Source organism: Bombina bombina, chromosome 4 (genome assembly GCF_027579735.1).
Source record: "Bombina bombina isolate aBomBom1 chromosome 4, aBomBom1.pri, whole genome shotgun sequence".
NCBI classification, from domain to species: Eukaryota; Metazoa; Chordata; class Amphibia; order Anura; family Bombinatoridae; genus Bombina; species Bombina bombina.
Genome location: NC_069502.1, coordinates 718,094,874 through 718,113,970, shown reverse-complemented (window position 1 = coordinate 718,113,970; position 19,097 = coordinate 718,094,874). Strand labels below are relative to the sequence as shown.

The 19,097-nt window shown below is 38.7% G+C and overlaps 1 long non-coding RNA gene across 1 annotated transcript in view; it reads right to left on the bottom strand.

Moving 5' to 3' along the window:
* Positions 1 to 1,271: 1,271 nt before the first annotated feature.
* LOC128655561 (uncharacterized) overlaps positions 1,272 to 19,097 on the bottom strand; it is a 39,117-nt gene continuing 21,291 nt past the window's right edge. The window contains exon 3 of the long non-coding RNA XR_008401848.1: positions 1,272 to 1,347. This is a non-coding gene — a long non-coding RNA (uncharacterized LOC128655561). The remainder of the gene's footprint in view (positions 1,348 to 19,097) is intronic.

Below are 19,097 nucleotides of genomic sequence, written 5' to 3'. Positions count from 1 at the left end.
TGTCTGTGCTTATCCCTGAGCATGAGCAAAAGCAGTCACTTTATTTTCCTCATCAGTTCAAAGATGTTTACTATGAAATCTCAAAAGACAATGGTAAAATACTACAAGATCGCCATAACATGAACTTTTATTTCACTATGTAGACACAATTAACAGAGCAGCTGAATGATACCTGCTTACATAGCACTTAGGCCTCGATCATCTAAAGCTCTCTGGACTTGTGAGATTTTCTAAGAAATCTTGCCAGTATTATGAAGTCTTTGTCATATTTCTATAAAAAAAATATCGTAATTTGTTTAAAATTAATAAATGAAGAATTGCAATATGCAATAAAAAATGTATTATTTAATCACAATAAAAATCATAAAAAAAATTGTTCTGCAAAGATCGATTTTTATGGAAAAATTAAAAATCATATCCAAATTATGCAGGAAAAAACTGTTTAAGGAGTGCAATCAAAATCAAAATAAAACTACACTGCACATGCAAAAAAAAATGCTGTGAAATTCATATTTATTATAAAAAATTCAAAACATTTTGTTTTACTTATTGTAAAATGAGTTCAGCATGTGAGCTAAACAGATGCTTTCCCTGAGTGTAGCTGAAATTTCACTGCCATGTCTGACGTGTTCTATAAGCATTTCCTCCTGCAGATCTCACTATTTTTTTCTGGCAAACTGAAATGTTGTGAGATTGTGTCAAAATTTACAAAACACTTATTACTGTAAAAGAAAAACACATGTATCTATACTATAATTGCGTTTGTAATGCATCCGTCACAGTCGTCAGTTGCGCACGCAGTCTGCAGAGCGAGACAACTTCAGGAAGCTCCAGCACTCTCAACTGTTATGTTACAGCCGAGAGCTGGAGCTCCTGAAGCTTCAGGCATCTGCTGCATATGGAGCCAGAGCGCGATCGATGCTCTGCTTCCAAATGTGAGCAGATGACTGATCGTTACAGACAGTGACACTGTGTGTATCACCTATCAAGTATGTGTCTAAGGAAATTAAACAGTGCTAGTTACCTAAAGGAGAAAACCAATAACAATAATAATGGTGATAAATATGTGTCAAATAAATAAAATTGTGATTATCAGATACAATAAAAAATAATAAAAAATCAAAATGAAAAGGTCACACACTGATAGTATTTTTAATTGCCAAAAAAGTGACCAAAAATTGTTCAACCCTGATATTATTAATAAACAGTACAAATTCTCACCACAGATTCCAGTGGTTCACATAAAGCATGAAAATATATTCCAAGAGACCAGTTGCTGCTGATTCACCGGAGGTGTCCTTCGGGCTGCCCAGAGTAGGGTAGAATTCAAGAGTATCTATAAAGAAACTAAGCGCAACCGGAATCATGTGTAGTGTAATGATAATTAACACACAACACTACTATGTTGCACTTACAATGTTACAAGCCTTTATTGCACATCAATCCAAGAAATTCATCGAATAGGTTAAAAACTTTAAAAGCTAGAGGGGGGTTAGAGAGCTATTTGAGGGGTTATCAGGGATAGGGACAGGGATAGAGGGATAGGGACAGAAGGATAGGAAGAAGGAGAGAGGGATAGGGACAGAGGAATAGGGACAGAGGAATTGGGATAGAGGGATAGGGACAGGGATAGAGGGATAGGGACAGAAGGAGAGGGACAGAGTCTCAGGATATTGCTGAGTGGCATTGGATAAACTACATGTGTATCACATAATTGAATATTTCATTTTAGCTAATATCTATTTTGATATGAATTGATTTGTAAATGACTGAGAAGGGTGACACAGATCACCCCCTCGCTGCTGAAAACATCTAAGAGTTCAAATTATAAACTTTTGATCACTGTCAGAAGAGCTGGTAATAAAGTTAGTTCATCACATACCCCTTGGGTGATGGGGACACAATTCTGTACTTTAGTTGAGAAACACAAGCAGAATCTTTAGGATGTAGTAATTAGCATGGACATATTGATTAATCACTGGGTCTCTGTGAGCCTTCTCAATATACAAATTCCAGACGTGACGTCTCTATGGAAAATAGCAGGAGAAGGCAAAGAAAGTCTTTTAAAACTTGTGTATTTTGAAAGCATAAGAATTTAAATTTTAGGTTTAACTTATATCCATAATTGGCAGATATATGCAAAATATACTCAGGATTGGGTGAATGTACCAATATTTATATGGATCTTGGAAATGTGTAAAGGCTTATATAATATACTACATATGAGGTGAAATGAATATGTTTTTGTACTGGATTTAAAATGTTTGACGGTATTTCAAAATAAATAGCATTTGCTTTATTCCAGAATCTGATCCCAGTGAGGTTTGGAAATGAACACATCTTCAATGGGTTGTCCAATGAATTATATCATATCTGTGTTTTCGTGCATTCAAAATAACATTATCAAGAGATGTACTAAATATGGAGTATATTTATATTAATAGGAAATGAGAATCCAATAAATACATCTGTATAATTAGTTACTACAGAGTTCACTTCCAATTACATATATTATATAAGATGGTGACTGAAAAATTCAATATATGCCAGTATATTAAATGAACTGATATATTAATTAATATCATACTGAAAGTATTAAATTAAAATCCTTTTAAGTCCCCTCATAAAAATGTGACTTTTAAATACATCTCTTAAAATGTTAAGTAGAATTGTGTGAAAGCATACATCAGATAGGTAAATTATATAAATGTAATGTTACACACAGGCCTAATATTTAGTATGTATAAGAATACATACTCAATCAATATATTCATCTTTGGTATTGAAATACACGTGCTCAGTTGAGCCAGAAAGTCAAATGTATATTGACCAGATAGTTAATTAATACTAGAAAATAATAAATATTTTGAGTATACATTTATGAAAGTCTATATGTTCTGTACTTTAAAGTATTTTGCTAATGAAACTGCATTCATATGTCTGTTGTCCCCGATGGGCGAAAACCAGTACTACAGCCAAAAGGTATTTGGCTGTTAAGAGTGACATTACCAGTAAGAAAAGAAAAGGGCATTACCAGATTCTATTAGAATGATTAGAAAATGAAGGAGTGGCTTATGACTGATATAGGCTTTCAATCTATGCAAGAGGCATATTTTACCATTGTCTTTTGAGATTTTTCAATCTTTGTAAGAGAGAGATACACACATTTTGGACCTATACTTTCTCTGACTACTGTCTGGAACACTCTCTGTGGACAAGAGAGATACTCTGTGACCTGTACCCTTGCAAAATAAGTGGAATATTCCTTCATGTATGACCAATAGAAACATCTGGATATTGAATTCTCATATTGGTTACTGGTAACATATTAACGGTTGTTTTATATTTTTAATGTTTTAAATCAAAGATATTCTATAGCTATAGTTAAATTGTAGCTGTGATTTAAAAGGGTATTTTGTATTTATAAATTAACATTGCATAGAATAGGCTAGCTTAGGTAAGAATAATCATATTCAAAATTAAGTAATTTGACCATAGAGGAAAAGAGAGATTTTGTATTTTACGCTTATGAAATTGATTTGGAGTTGCTGTAAAATAGTTAGAAGTTGCATGTACTATTGTGGCTAGATTAGATTTATTAATACAGTATTATTGGATAGATGTTGTGTTGATAATATAATTGTGTACAATCTCTGGTTGATTATTTGAAATATTATAAAACTATTTTGGGCCAAATAGCTTAAAGGGACAGTCTAGGCCAAAATAAACGTTCATGATTCAGATAGAGCATGTCATTTTAAACAATTTTCCAATTTATTTTTATCACCAATTTTGCTTTGTTCTCTTGGTATTCTTAGTTGAAAGCTTAACCTAGGAGGTTCATATGCTAATTTCTTAGACCTTGAAGGCCACCTCTTTTCAGAATGCATTTTAACAGTTTTTCACCACTAGAGGGTATTAGTTCACGTATTTCATATAGATAACACTATGCTTGTGCACGTGAAGTTATCTGGGAGCAGGCACTGATTGGCTAAACTGCAAGTCTGTCAAAAGAACTGAAATAAAGGGGCAGTTTGCAGAGGCTTAGATACAAGCTAATCACAGAGGTTAAAAGTATATTATTATAACTGTGTTGGTTATGCAAAACTGGGGAATTGGTAATAAAGGGATTATCTATCTTTTAAAACAATAAAAATTCTGGTGTAGACTGTCCCTTTAATTATATTTTGCTGAAAGTTTTAATAGATTTATTGAGATTTGGTAAGATTTGTGTTGAAATACCTGGTTAATTATATTGTTATATTGTTAACTAAGCATTGTTAAGTTAGTAGTCCATATCTTGGCATTGGAGTAAGTATTGCTGGGTAATTACAAATTGACTTGTAAATTTAATGGATATGTATGATGTTTAATTCATTTTGAGTTAAGGTTATTTTATAGAAATATTTCTTCCATTTACAGGATAATAGACAATATCTATTGAATAGTAATTGTTCTAAATATCTCTATGGCCTGCTTAATATTTTAAAGTTGTGTAGATCAATTGATAGATATAACTGGTCATAGGTGATGTTCAGTTGCTACATAAATATAATCAAAGTGTGTATAAAGATTAACTGATCAGAATTCAGGAATTAATTTAATTTGAGATTAAATATTAATGTTTATAATAATTTTATTGTCATAATTTCTAGAGATCTCAATATCATTCTGGAATACACAATAGAAATTATGTAACGTTTCACTGGAGTGTACTGACAAATTCCACTATATTAATTGGAGATATTGCTGATGATAATTTTATGATCGATTATTAATATTCATAATTCCATTAATCAAAAATATTGTTACGTGGGGGAACTTCTGGGTGGCAGCCATGATAGGCTGCATATTTCCATTCTGCTCCTGCACTCTATCTATTTTCATATGAAATAATTCTCAAAACAGCTCAAACATCAGACATTCATACAGATCTTAAACTCGCTTGATAACCTGCATCTGACGAGCCTAAAATTGAAGAGGTACATGCAGTTTTGAGCCCCAGGAGCTCAGCAGAAGGTTGTGGCCTTCTTCCATACCCCCCCGGCGAGGCACATCAGGGCCTTGTCGTTACGTGGCACAAAGTGCTAGATAGATCATCGCACTGAACCTACAAAACCAAAAGGGGGCTAGTGCAATTTATATACTTCCTTTTTTCTCATCGGTGTGCTGGCCGGCTGAATGCTATAGAAGACCGCTATGGACACGATGGGTGTCGGCGCTATATTGCAGGCACTGCAGAATCTCCTCTCGGATCACCATGTGGCCCTAGAAGAACAGCTGACTATTGCATTTTGCCCTGAAGGCTCTATGACATCCCGGCAAGATATCTCAGATGGTCCTGTCTCAGTGGCGCGCACGGAAGACAACGCTCTGGGGCCCCGGCGTGTTAGACCTACCTCGACTAAAATAGGCAAGGTGCGTGCTATTGCAGGGCCTGATATGCAAGGCGAGACCCATGTGGATGCTAACACTGATCGGAGCACTGCCGACTGTGCAGTGGATGTAAGGCACGACAAGGGACATACAAAAGCGATTAACGCAGCTTCTAAACCCCCTGGGGAACATACAGTCACTGGAGCCTTTCTGGAGCATTTGCTCAGAGATCACGAAGGTACATGTGCATTAATACATAGACCCTTACTGACTTTACAAGCTTGGCGAAACCTTTGTTACACAGGGGCAGGGTCGCCCATCCGGATCACTTCTCAGGGACATTATCTTCCTGCTGTGCCTCGGGTAAAGAGGGGACTTTGTGTGAACTGGCAGCCAGCTGTCATAAGAGACTGCAGCGGTAGAATTGCCACTGGAGTTGGTTAGCCCTATCTTATGTAATGTTTATACAGTACCGAGTTCAATGTTTTTCCTCTTCCTAAAATAGCATTCTAACATTAGGCATACCTCTTTTCATAAAGTATGTTCCCTGCCATGTTCCTTTTAATACTCAAACAAGACTCAGTTGAATATTTTATAAGCAGAAACTGTTTTTTTGCAAACACAAACTTAAATGCTTATAATATGTGCCACGATTAGAATTCTTCAGTGGCTCCTCACCATCGTGGCTGTCTTATTTCCAGATACATACAATGTGTACCCTCTCCCCAAAATAGTATTTTAATTCACATGGGCATACTTTTCCTTACAGTATATACTTTCTAGCACTGCGACATCTTCGCAGAACTTATAGTGGCTGTACTGTTATTCTAGACCTAATGTGCACTGTTTTACAGCCTGCGGCCGGGGCTGTAGATCTTGAGCATATCTACACAGCCAGCCTGTACAATTAGAGGAGGGTATAGTATATTGCTTAGTTTATGCTTAGACTCCACATGTTAGTTAGTAAGTCTTTGTAACACTGCTCTACCAGATTCCTAACTCACATGACTAGGTATAGTTTTTCCCTGCTTTTACCAGATTGCCATATAAGATGCCCAAAGACTACCCCTTTTTATTAGCTGGTCAGCACAGAATTTTTTTTCAACATAACATATGTTAATACTATCTTTTTTCTAGCTAGCACCTGAAACCCTGAACTCCTTAACATATTTTGCTTAAATATTTCATCTTTCTTTTTTTTTTTTTTTTTTTTCTCTTCACCCCTAGAAACCTTTTTTTATTAAAGGAGCGTATCTACTCTCCCTTTATCAGCATAGCTAAATAACAAAAATACATGCGGTTCCATTAATGAGATCCATAAGTGATCTCCTACGAATCAAGTAGCTCTCTGAAAATGTCAGTACCCCACATGATGAGAGGCCCAAGAGAGACCTCCTGCACGAAATTGAGAGCTTAGCTTTTCCATGTTATCACAGAACATCCAAATTACTATACAGCAAAAATTCTCAGGTTTCCAGTTATCAGTTATAGCATTTAGCTACTATATAGCTTTTCTATGTTACCACAGAACATCCAAATTACTTACAGCAAAAAATTTCAGGTTTCTGATTGGCTGATGGAGTCAGCCAATCAGAATCAAGTTCAATCCGATTGGCTGATCCAATCAGCCAATCAGATTGAGCTCGCATTCTATTGGCTGTTCCGATCAGCCAATAGAATGTGAGCTCAATCTGATTGGCTGATCGGATCAGCCAATCGGATTGAACTTGATTCTGATTGGCTGACTCCATCAGCCAATCAGAATATTCCTACCTTAATTCCGATTGGCTGATAGAATCCTATCAGCCAATCGGAATTCGAGGGACGCCATCTTGGATGACGTCATTTAAAGGAACCGTCATTCGTCGTTCAGTCGTCGGCCAGGATGAATGTTCCGCGTCGGAGGTCTTCAGGATGCTGCCGCTCCGCTCCGGATGGATGCCGCTTGGATGAAGACTTCAATCGGATGGAAGACCTCTTCTGCCCCGCTTGGATGAAGACTTCAGCCGGATCATGGACCTCTTCAGCCCCCAGCTTGGGCTTGGATCAGGACATCGGAGGAGCTCTTCTGGACAGATCGGTGAACCCGGTGAGGTGAAGACAAGGTAGGAAGATCTTCAGTGGCTTAGTGTTAGGTTTATTTAAGGGGGGTTTGGGTTAGATTAGGGGTATGTGGGTGGTGGGTTGTAATGTTGGGGGGCTTGGGTATTGTATGTTTTTTTTTACAGGCAAAGAACTGAACTTCTTGGGGCATGCCCCGCAAAGGGCCCTGTTCAGGGCTGGTAAGGTAAAAGAGCTTTCAACTTTAGTAATTTAGAATAGGGTAGGGCATTTTTTTTATTTTGGGGAGCTTTGTTATTTTATTAGGGGGCTTAGAGTAGGTGTAATTAGTTTAAAATTGTTGTAATATTTTTCTTATGTTTGTAAATATTTTTTTATTTTTTGTAACTTAGTTCTTTTTTATTTTTTGTACTTTAGCTAGTTTATTTAATTGTATTTATTTGTAGGAATTGTATTTAATTAATTTATTGATAGTGTAGTGTTAGGTTAATTGTAGGTAATTGTAGGTAGTTTATTTAATTAATTTATTGATAGTGTAGTGTTAGGTTTAATTGTAACTTAGGTTAGGATTTATTTTACATGTAATTTTGTAATTATTTTAACTATTTTAGCTATTAAATAGTTCTTAACTATTTAATAGCTATTGTACCTGGTTAAAATAAATACAAAGTTACCTGTAAAATAAATATAAATCCTAAAATAGCTATAATATCATTATAATTTATATTGTAGCTATATTAGGATTTATTTTACAGGTAAGTATTTAGCTTTAAATAGGAATAATTTATTTAATAAGAGTTAATTTATTTCGTTAGATTTAAATTATATTTAAAGGACCAGTCAACACAGTAGATTTGCATAATCAACAAATGCAAGATAACAAGACAATGCAAAAGCACTTAGTCTGAACTTCAAATGAGTAGTAGATTTTTTTTCTGACAATTTTAAAAGTTATGTCTTTTTCCACTCCCCCTGTACCATGTGACAGCCATCAGCCAATTACAAATGCATACACGTACCATGTGACAGCCATCAGCCATACACACTTATTCTTGCACATGATCAGTAGGAGCTGGTGACCCAAAAAGTTTAAATATAAAAAGACTGTGCACATTTTGTTAATGGAAGTAAATTGGAAAGTTGTTTAAAATGGCATTCTCTATCTGAATAATGAAAGTTTTATTTTGATTGAGTGTCCCTTTAACTTAGGGGGGTGTTAGTGTTAGGGTTAGACTTAGCTTTAGGGGTTAATACATTTATTAGAATAGCGGTGAGCTCCAGTCGGCAGATTAGGGGTTAATGTTTGAAGTTAGGTGTCGGCGATGTTAGGGAGGGCAGATTAGGGGTTAATACTATTTATTATAGGGTTAGTGAGGCGGATTAGGGGTTAATAACTTTATAATAATAGCGGTGCGGTGCGGTCCGGTCGGCAGATTAGGGGTTAATAGGTGTAGGCAGGTGGAGGCGACGTTGAGGGGGGCAGATTAGGGGTTAATAAATATAATACAGGGGTCGGCGGTGTTAGGGGCAGCAGATTAGGGGTACATAAGGATAACGTAAGTAGCGGCGCTTTGTGGTCGGCAGATTAGGGGTTAATTATTGTAGGTAGCTGGCTGCGACGTTGTGGGGGGCAGGTTAGGGGTTAATAAATATAATATAGGGGTCGGCGATGTTAGGGGCAGCAGATTAGGGGTACATAAGTATAACGTAGGTGGCGGTCGGCAGAATAGGGGTTAAAAAAATGTAATTGAGTGGCGGCGATGTGGGGGGACCTCGGTTTAGGGGTACATAGGTAGTTTATGGGTGTTAGTGTACTTTAGAGTACAGTAGTTAAGAGCTTTATGAACCGGCGTTAGCCCAGAAAGCTCTTAACTACTGACTTTTTTCCTGCGGCTGGAGTTTTGTCGTTAGATGTCTAAGCAGCTTGTTTTATTATATAACAAACAATAAATATAAATATAACAGAAATAAATAATAAATTAATAACCCTAGTGGCGTTTTCTCTCCAATGAGCCACAATTATCCCCACTCAGCTTTCAGCTCCAAAAGTCAAACCTCTCCTGGACAACCAGGAAGTACACCCACATCTCAGTAAGCTTAGTATACCCAATAATTACCCCACCTAAGCTACAAATCTAACCTAAATAATACATGGAGGGAGCTACTTCTTACACATTGGCTCCAGAATAGACCCTGGCCTCTGCCTCTTACCCAACTTTATCAGATCCCCTAAACCCCTACTATTGGCCTGGACTTGACCTCTCGCTATGCCTTAATGAAAGTCAAACACCCTCACCCTTATTGCCAGATCCAGGGCTCACTTTCCTTATTTACATAGAAATGCTCATGTAATATTTTAGTCAGCTGTTTACAGATATGCTGCATCACTTTCATGATAACTGAACAAATATTATTGTGTATCACTGCTGAGTAATATGGTAGGGAGTGATTTGTTTACTTACATAATTCAGTTTGTTATGGATCCTTATCTAAAGCTGGTTTAAGAAAAAAAAAAAAAAAAAGATTGAAGCTGGAAATACCTGAGAGCACTCAGGCTGATATTCTGGTTGTTTTACAAATATGTATATCACAAATTATAGATACATGTATAACAAATTTTTAAAGATTTAACACCTTATTGAAAATGTGTCTACAAATTTTTAGTTTCTGTAAGGTATAAAAACAAATGTTTCATGGACATTGGAAGCATCCTCGCTTTTTGGATATACAAGAGAAAGAGAGAGAGAAAAAGAGAAAGAGACAAAGAGAAAGAGAAAGGGAAAGAGAGATTATGCAGCGGACTGAAATCTTCCTGATCTGATATGATTGGCATGATTGACACCCCCTGCTATGGCCGCTGGTGAGCAGAGGGAGGCATTGCACAAGTATTTCACAAGAAATGCTTGTGCAATGATAAATGCCAACAGTGTATGCTGTCAGCATTTAGGGATGTCAAGCGGACATGATACGCTATAGCATTTAATAAGTTGACCCCAATGAGAGAGAGACAGACAGAGAGAAAGAGAGAGAGAGCAAAAGAGAGAGACACAGAGAGAAAGAGAGAGAGAGAGGAGAGAGAGACAGAAAGAGAGAGAGAGAGAGAGAGAAAGAGAGAGGAGCAGAGAGAGGGAGAGAAAAAGAGAGAGAGAGAGAAAGAGAGAGAGAAAAAGAGAGAGAGAGAGAGAAAGAAAGAAAGAAAGAAAGAGAGAAAGAGAGAGAGCTGTAATTCTCTGACAGCCCCTCCAAACTGCTGGCCCTGATAATAAATTGCAGAGCTCTGTACCTTCTGTATCTGTGCTGGCGATGATTTCACCTTAAAAGTTTTTTCCAAGGGGGGAGGGAGCAATTGTATAGCCTAACACCTCATTATGTATCCATAATGTGCTAGATCCCTTGATTGCCCAAATTCATAGAGCTAGGGTTACTGCATAGTGACAATTTTGTTGCAATCAGTTGCAGTGCGTCCTTGATCAAACTCCTGTTTCAATAAAGAACTAGAAATATCAACAGTTATTACTTTTTATTGAAGCCACTAAACAATTATAGCAGCATCTTATTCATGTTGCTATTGTTTTCGAGCTGTTTCAGTAACCACTCAAATTCCTTTTTTTCCTTAAAGGGACACTAAACCCAATTTTTTACTTTAATGATTCAGAGGCGTTTGATACAGTGCCACATGAGAGATTAATGCACAAAATTAGGAGACTGGGAATAGCTGAAAATGTTAGTTTGTGGATAAATAACTGGATAAAAGATAGGGAGCAACGAGTAGTAGTAAATGGATCATACTCAGATTGGACAAAGGTAATCAGTGGAGTACCCCAGGGATCAGTGCTAGGCCCTATTCTTTTTAATATTTTTATAAATGACTTGGAGCTAGGATTAAATAGCGACATCTCTATTTTTGCAGATGATACTAAGTTAAGTAAGGTTATTAGGTCAGAGCAGGACGAACTTTCGTTACAAAGGGACCTGCAAAAATTAGATGTATGGGCAGGTAAATGGAAAATGAGATTTAATACTGGAAAATGCAAGGTTATACATTTTGGAAGTAAAAATAAGCAGGCAATGTATTATTTAAATGGGACAAGACATAGCCTAACACAGGAGGAAAGGGATTTGGGGGTAGTAATAGATAACAAGCTAAAGATGGGTGCACAATGCAGGGCAGCAGCTTCAAAGATACTAGCATGTATTAAAAGAGGCATTGACTCAAGGGAGGAAAGCATAATTCTGTCACTATATAAAGCCCTGGTAAGACCTCACCTTGAGTATGGAGTGCAGTTCTGGAGACCAATCGCAAAAAAAGATCTTGCAGAACTAGAAAAAGTCCAGAGAAGGGCCACAAAGCTAATAAGGGGATTGGAGAATTTAACCTATGAGGAGAGGCTAGCCAAACTGGGTCTGTTTTCTTTAGAAAAAAGGCGCTTAAGAGGTGACATGATTACTTTATATAAATATATTCAAGGCCCATATACAGAGATGGCAGAAGCTCTGTTTATTCCAAGAAAATTGTTTGTGGCCAGAGGTCACAATTTAAGGTTAGAGGAAAGGAGATTTAATCTCCTGCAACGGAAACATTTTTTCACTGTAAGAGCAATAAAAGTGTGGAACTCATTACCAAAGGAGGTAGTGAATGCCAATACCCTAGATACATTTAAAAATTATTTGGATACATTTCTGTCTATAATCAAAATTCATGGATATGATTGCTAGTTTTAAATGGGTCGCCTTTTAGTGGGATTATTTGAGCTTAACTTGAGCTTTTTGTATATATTTTAGATTTGTATAGGTTGAACACGATGGACTTCAGTCTTTATTCAACCTCATCTACTATGTTACTATGTTATATAGAGGATGCTATTTTAAGCAACTTTCTAATTTACTCCTATTATCAATTTTTCTTCATTCTCTTGCTATCTTTCTTTAAAAATCAGGAATGTAAAGCTTAAAGGGACACTGAACCCACATTTTTTCATTCGTGATTCAGATAGAGCAGACAATTTTAAGCAACTTTCTTATTTACTCCTATTAACAAAAGAACAAAGAAAAATTGATATCTTTATTTGAAAAAGAAGGCATCTAAGCTTTTTTTGGTTCAGACTATGGACAGCACTTTTTTATTGGTGGATGAATTTATCCACCAATCAGCAAGAACAACCCAGGTTGTTCACCAAAAATGGACCGGCATCTAAACTTACATTCTTGCATTTCAAATAAAGATACCCAGAGAATGAAGAAAATTTGATAATAGGAGTAAATTAGGAGGGGGGGGGAGCCGGCTGCTGACATGAGAAGAGCATAACACCGGAGCTCCGCCACTAAAGCCCTATATCCAGCCGTTTATCCTGGCCATCCTGCCTCCAAACACCCTTAAACATCCCCACACCAGCTCCTCTATCATCTAACAACTTTATGGACAAAGATTGGATGAAAATCGGCCACTTTTTTCATCCGGCCTACTTCAGCCTACTCAGACCCTCCAGGCTGTAATGGCAGCTCTATCTACCATTAGCGGGAACTAAGGGCTCCCCAGCCATCAGACAACACAGTCAGGATCCTCAACCTGCAATCCTGAAGCCCAGGGGCTCTAAAAACTTTCCGGTTGCAAACCGGAGGAAGAGCATTCAGATCCGGATACCATCTATAACTTTAGTCCCCGGCTTGGGCCTACACCGGACCAGAAGGGGTAAGCTTTCTATGCTTACATTCTTACACATTGTGCTCACACAGCACCAAAGCTATTAGCTTCCCCTGCTTCCCCTCTAACTCAGCCTAGTGAGGATTATAACAGTGTAAAGTAGCAATAACTCCTATCAGCTACCAGCTCCCACCTTTGGGGATATTAAGGCCTACAAAATATTACTTTACTGATTTAATCTACCTCTCATTCACTCTCTGTATAGAAAGGAGGGATAATCAATATCCTAATAACTGATCTCTGCTCATTGTTATAGAGACTGTCAGTATACTCAGAATAGCAAAAGCTGCTTCTTTTACGTGTAACTGTCTGGGAGTTTTAAATCAATACTTTTCTGGTACTGAGAGCCTTTTAAATTTCAATCAGCTACACATATATGTCACCTAACATGACAACCAGACGTACCTTAAAACAAGATAAGCTGGTGAAACCTGCGACAGGCAAACTCCTAACAATGTCCTCATTCCTACAATGTTCAGACACAGCAGATGTGTCTCCTACTAATCAAAGGCAAAGAAAGAAACTTGCAGCAAATGCTACTCAGGACCCTCAACTCTGCAGACCCTAAATAGCAGACTCACAGCTATCAGCAACACTCCTGCAGAATCTTCCCACGAACCAAGACATAGCAGACATAGTGCGGTCATGTATCAGAGAGGAATTAGCTGAGATGAGACAGGATATACATACACTGGGCTTTCAGGTTGAAACCTTGGAAGTTAATCAGGACACTATGAAAGAGGATATTCAACATCTCACAGAACAGGTTAACTCACACAAGAAACCATTGTGTCACTCCAGGAAAAATTAGACGACTTAGAGAACCGCAGCAGATGCAAAAACATGCGCATCAGAGGCATACCTGAATCTGTGTTACCAAGGGATTTTCCAGTCTACCTCCAAGCCTTGTTTCAACATTTAAAGGACCCCACTTTCACAGCGGAGATCCCCTGGGTTAGAGCACACAGAACTCTAAGACCTAAACCCCCGGACTCAGCGCCACCCAGAGACATAGTAATTCTCTTTAAGAATTTCCAGGAAAAGGAAATGCTTTTATCTCAATCTAGGAAGAATCAGCCTTTACGATTTAGAGGGAATGTTCTGCAATTCTTTCAAGACCTCTCGACACACACCCTCTCGACACACACCCTGCAACGAAGAAAAGAATTCGACCCAATCACCACCTTGTTGCGGACTAAAAAGATCCCATACTGCTGGGGATTCCCGAAGCACATCTGGACTATCAGGAACAACTCTCACTACATATGTAGGACACCGGAGGATATCCCAAGCTTTTGCTCCACACTGGACCTAGACCCTCCTTCTGGATCCTCCTCCCTTGTCCATACCTTGCCCTCCCCATCCAAGAGGCAAAACCCACCAGCCGATTCATGGCATATTGTCTCACAAAAGAAAAACAAACCAGCTACGACCCCGTCAAGAAGCCAAATTGCTTCCAGTCCCACTTCTTCGACTCACTCTACCTAACAACTTCTCCACTTTGAATGTGTAAAGACTCTGGACATTGTACAGACATGTAACTGAGGTTCCCTGTAAGATTGTGCAAGTAAATGTACCATGTGTTTGTAACCCCTTGGAATCTTACTGGTCTCTATATTTACTCCCCCGTACAACTGCTCCTGCTTTCCCAATCTCCCCCCCACCCTGCCTTCCCTCTCCCGATCCATCCCTCCCATTGCTTCATACCCCACACTCCCCTCCCCCATCCCTTCTGTTCTTAATTCCCCTTTGGACAGGGTATTCTGCTCTACCATAACTAATAGACCCACATACCACAGGGCTAGTAGTGGTATTACCCCCCTAACCACTCTCACTTATGCCTTTTGTTTATCTTGTTGATATTTTCATATTTTATATTGTTGCTAATATTTTATTGTTTTTCATTACTTTTTTTATTACCACAATGTTTGCCAAATGTATTGTTCTCATTTGCAGGAATACACTCACACACACACTGCATCACCGTAATGATTCCCCTCCATAATTACCAGACATCCCCTCAACTTCCCTGCAATAATCATGGCTAACAACACCAAAAAAGAGGTACGGAAGTTAACCCTTCTATCCCAAAATGCTAGAGGTCTGAATTCACCCCATAAAAGCTCTGCTAGATCTTTACAAAAGATAAGTAGATATACTATTTTTTCAAGAGACACACTTTAAACGTAACAAAGAGTCCAAATATTTTGGCAAGACATTCACCACTCATTACCACAGTTCCAACAGTTCTAAGAGGGGCGGAGTTAGTATCCTCATCAATAAATCAACCCCTTTCACCCTTATACAATCGTCTAAAGACTCTGAAGGCAGATATCTAGGCCTGGTAGGCTTACTCTATGGCAGACCAATCATGCTAATAAACATATATGCCCCAAACTCCAACCAAACTGCATTATTTAAAAATATCCTTAACAAAATTACAGACATCACTAAGGGACCCACCTTTATTGCAGGAGATTTTAATATCCCCTTACACCCCTCTAAGGATAGTTCAAATCCAAACATAAAGCTATCCAAAAAAATTACAAATACCCTTTGGAGAGGAATGCGAAACCTCAACCTATATGACACTTGGCATCTTATACACCCTGAAACCCGTGATTATACCTTTTTGTCTCATCCCAATAAATCTCACAGCCACCTTGATTATATACTTTCAAATCAAGCAGAACTGGCCTTAGTTAACATATGTGACATATCCCCCACATCATGGTCGGATCACTCTGCTGTAAAACTCCAACTATCTTGGTACAATACACCCTCAACACCATACCAATGGAGACTTGATGAAATCCTTTTAAACAATCCTGACACAGTAACACAAATTTGCAAAATTATAGCAGAATATTTCACTCTTAATATGCACTCGGTGAACAGCAAATACACCTTATGGGAGGCACACAAATGTGTGCTCAGAGGAGAGCTGATCAAGCTTAAAGCCCAGCTTTTTAAAGCACACAGACAGTCATACAAAAACTTGTCAGACTCATTTGCTAGATTAGAACTTGCCCATAAACTATCCCCAACTGACCCCCTCATAATAAATTACCTACATCAGGCAAGACTTGCTCTTGATAGCTTTTTAAAAATTGAATACCAAACATTACGCATAAATTTTTTTTTCTATTATGAAAATAACAGATCAGGCAAATTATTAGCTAGAGCACTGAAAAAGAAAACATTAAACTCGCATATATACGAAATCCATCAACCTCACTCCTCAACCACTCTTAAAACTACTAAGGATATCCTCCAATCTTTCCACGACTACTACTCTGCTCTTTATAATCTCCATATGGACACGTCAACGCCACTAACACCCCTATCCATGTCAGACTACGTTTCTAACGCACAGCTACCCACAATCTCATCTGACCAGCTTAAATAACTTAACAAACCTATCTCCCATAATGAAATGCTTGCAGCCATTAAAGCACTAAATAACGGGAAAAGCCCGGGCCCTGACGGACTCTCTGGCAGGTACTACCATACATTCTCGTCAATACTTGCACCGCATCTCACACACCTTTTCAATGAAGTGTCCCTTACTAATCCCTTCCCCCAACCCATGTTAGAAGCACATGTAGTCATCATCCCTAAGCCAGGTAAACCACCCACTGTACCGGCAAACTCTCGCCAAATATCTCTTCTCAACACAGATATCAAATTGTATGCAAAAATACTTGCAAACCCGTATCAACACTATATTGCCATCTTTAATTCATTTAAATCAAGCAGGTTTTACCCTTCATAGGGAAACAAAGGATAACACTATCAATATTTTACACCTAATGGAATATGCCCATAATCACAATATACCCTCTGCGTTCATCTCAATGGATGCAGAGAAAGCCTTTGATAGACTAAACTGGCAGTTCTTGCGAACAACGCTTTTTAAATTCAGATTTGACCAGGCATTTATAGGGAAAATCTCTTCTCTATATAACCAACCATTAGCTAAAGTCAAATTAAACGACACACTATCTCATCCATTTCATATCTCCAATGGTACAAGACAGGGTTGTCCACTTTCTCCCATACTATTTGTTCTTGCCATGGAGGTCCTAGTCTCACATATCCGCAACAACACTGCTATTCAAGATTTCAAATTTAATCACTATGAATATAAAACGTCCTTATACACGGACAACATTTTATTGACACTCACACAGCCTGTCTCCTCAATTCCCCCCCTTCTCCAAACTATTCGCACCTATGGTTCTTTTTCCAATTTTAGAATCAATATTACCAAATCAGAGCTTCTTCCCATTGAACTACAGGCAGATGAGCTGAAAACAATACAATCACTTGCTCATTTCTGCACACAGCAAATCTATCAAATATCTAGGAATACACATATCCCCATATAAGCCCACATTACTAAATGCAAACTCTCAAGTCATTGCTACAACCACACAAGCCCTCCTGCGCTCCTGGAGTAACAAATCCCTATCATGGGTGGGCAGAATCAATGCTGTTAAAACTTTTATTATCTATTCCAGACCCTCCCCATTCCTCTACCGTCACCACTAATACACAATCTACAAAAACTAATCACAAAATACATCTGGCAACATAAATGGCCCCGAATTGCGACTGCAACACTGTACCGCCCGAAAAACTTAGGAGGCTTGGGGATCCGAAACCTGCAACAGTACAGATTGGCCACCTTCCTTACCAGAATCATCAACTGGTGCAAGCATTCATCTCACAAATAGTGGGTTCTTTTAGAACAGCATTTGTCCAATACAGACCATCTGGGGAGTAAGTGTTGGTTCTCCCCGAAATCGAGGAACTTTCCGGCTCATCTTCCATCAATAATTGCTGAAACTTTTCACCACGAGAGCCATTAACGGAGCTGGAACACTTTGGGAGCACAGAGAGCAGCGACTCACCACTGATACAGGTACATAACTATACCGTCTAGCGGAACAGGGTCTTCAACGGTACCTGGATTGCTGCATAACTTACTTACTACAGTGGGGTGAGGAGGAAACGGCTGGTCTACCGGGCTCTCCCTAAGTGTGCCCGGACTGAAAGCGACTCTCGCTGTGGATAAGGGGAACTACAGAGGCGACATGTATACCGGGAGTAAAATAAAAACAAGGACCTTATACCCAAGATAGCAGAATAAATTTAAGGGGCATGATAGTTAGCTCTTAAGCATCACTCAACCTGGAGCAACATTGAAAGCTCTATCCGGTTGTCTCACCCCTCTATCAGCTCACACAGAGCGGCACACAAGAGCTCATCTCCCATAATCCTCAACCTGAGGCCTTATTAGAGAGACATACCGCCAACTTACACTGCTTCAAGCAAACACGTTGAGCTGCCCTCTGCAGATTGTCACCAACCCTGCTTCACTTGTGCAATACTTAGCCCCTAAAACTCATGCTGGGAGGGATGCCAAATAAAAGAACACTAAAACCACTCAAGGACAGTAAACTATCCACTATGAACAACTATTTAAAACCAATGGAGACTGCACTACCGCCTCTGCCCATCCCCCCTCCCCAACATTCTCAATCAGAAGAGCCCCTGCTGCACAGAGAGGGAGCTGAATCTACGCAACATGTCACCAAAGGTGATCTTAAATATTTTGCCTCTAGAGATGACATCAGAGAGGCAATGCAAGAAGTCAAGGACCTATTTGGCGAATTTAAGAAAGATATTACAGCACTGGAACAAAGAGTCACACACCTAGAAGATAAGCAAGAATCCCAACAAACAGACCTGCAAACACAAACAGAGAATATGCAGACTCAAGCGGATATGCTGCATAACCTCATGATCAGAATGGAGGACTTAGAAAACCGGAGCCGCAGGAATAACCTGAGGATCCGCAGCATCCCTGAATCCATCCAACCGACGGCCCTGCTGGGCCATCTGCAAAGCCTCTTTCGCACAGCAAAGGATACACCATCATCCCCAGATATCC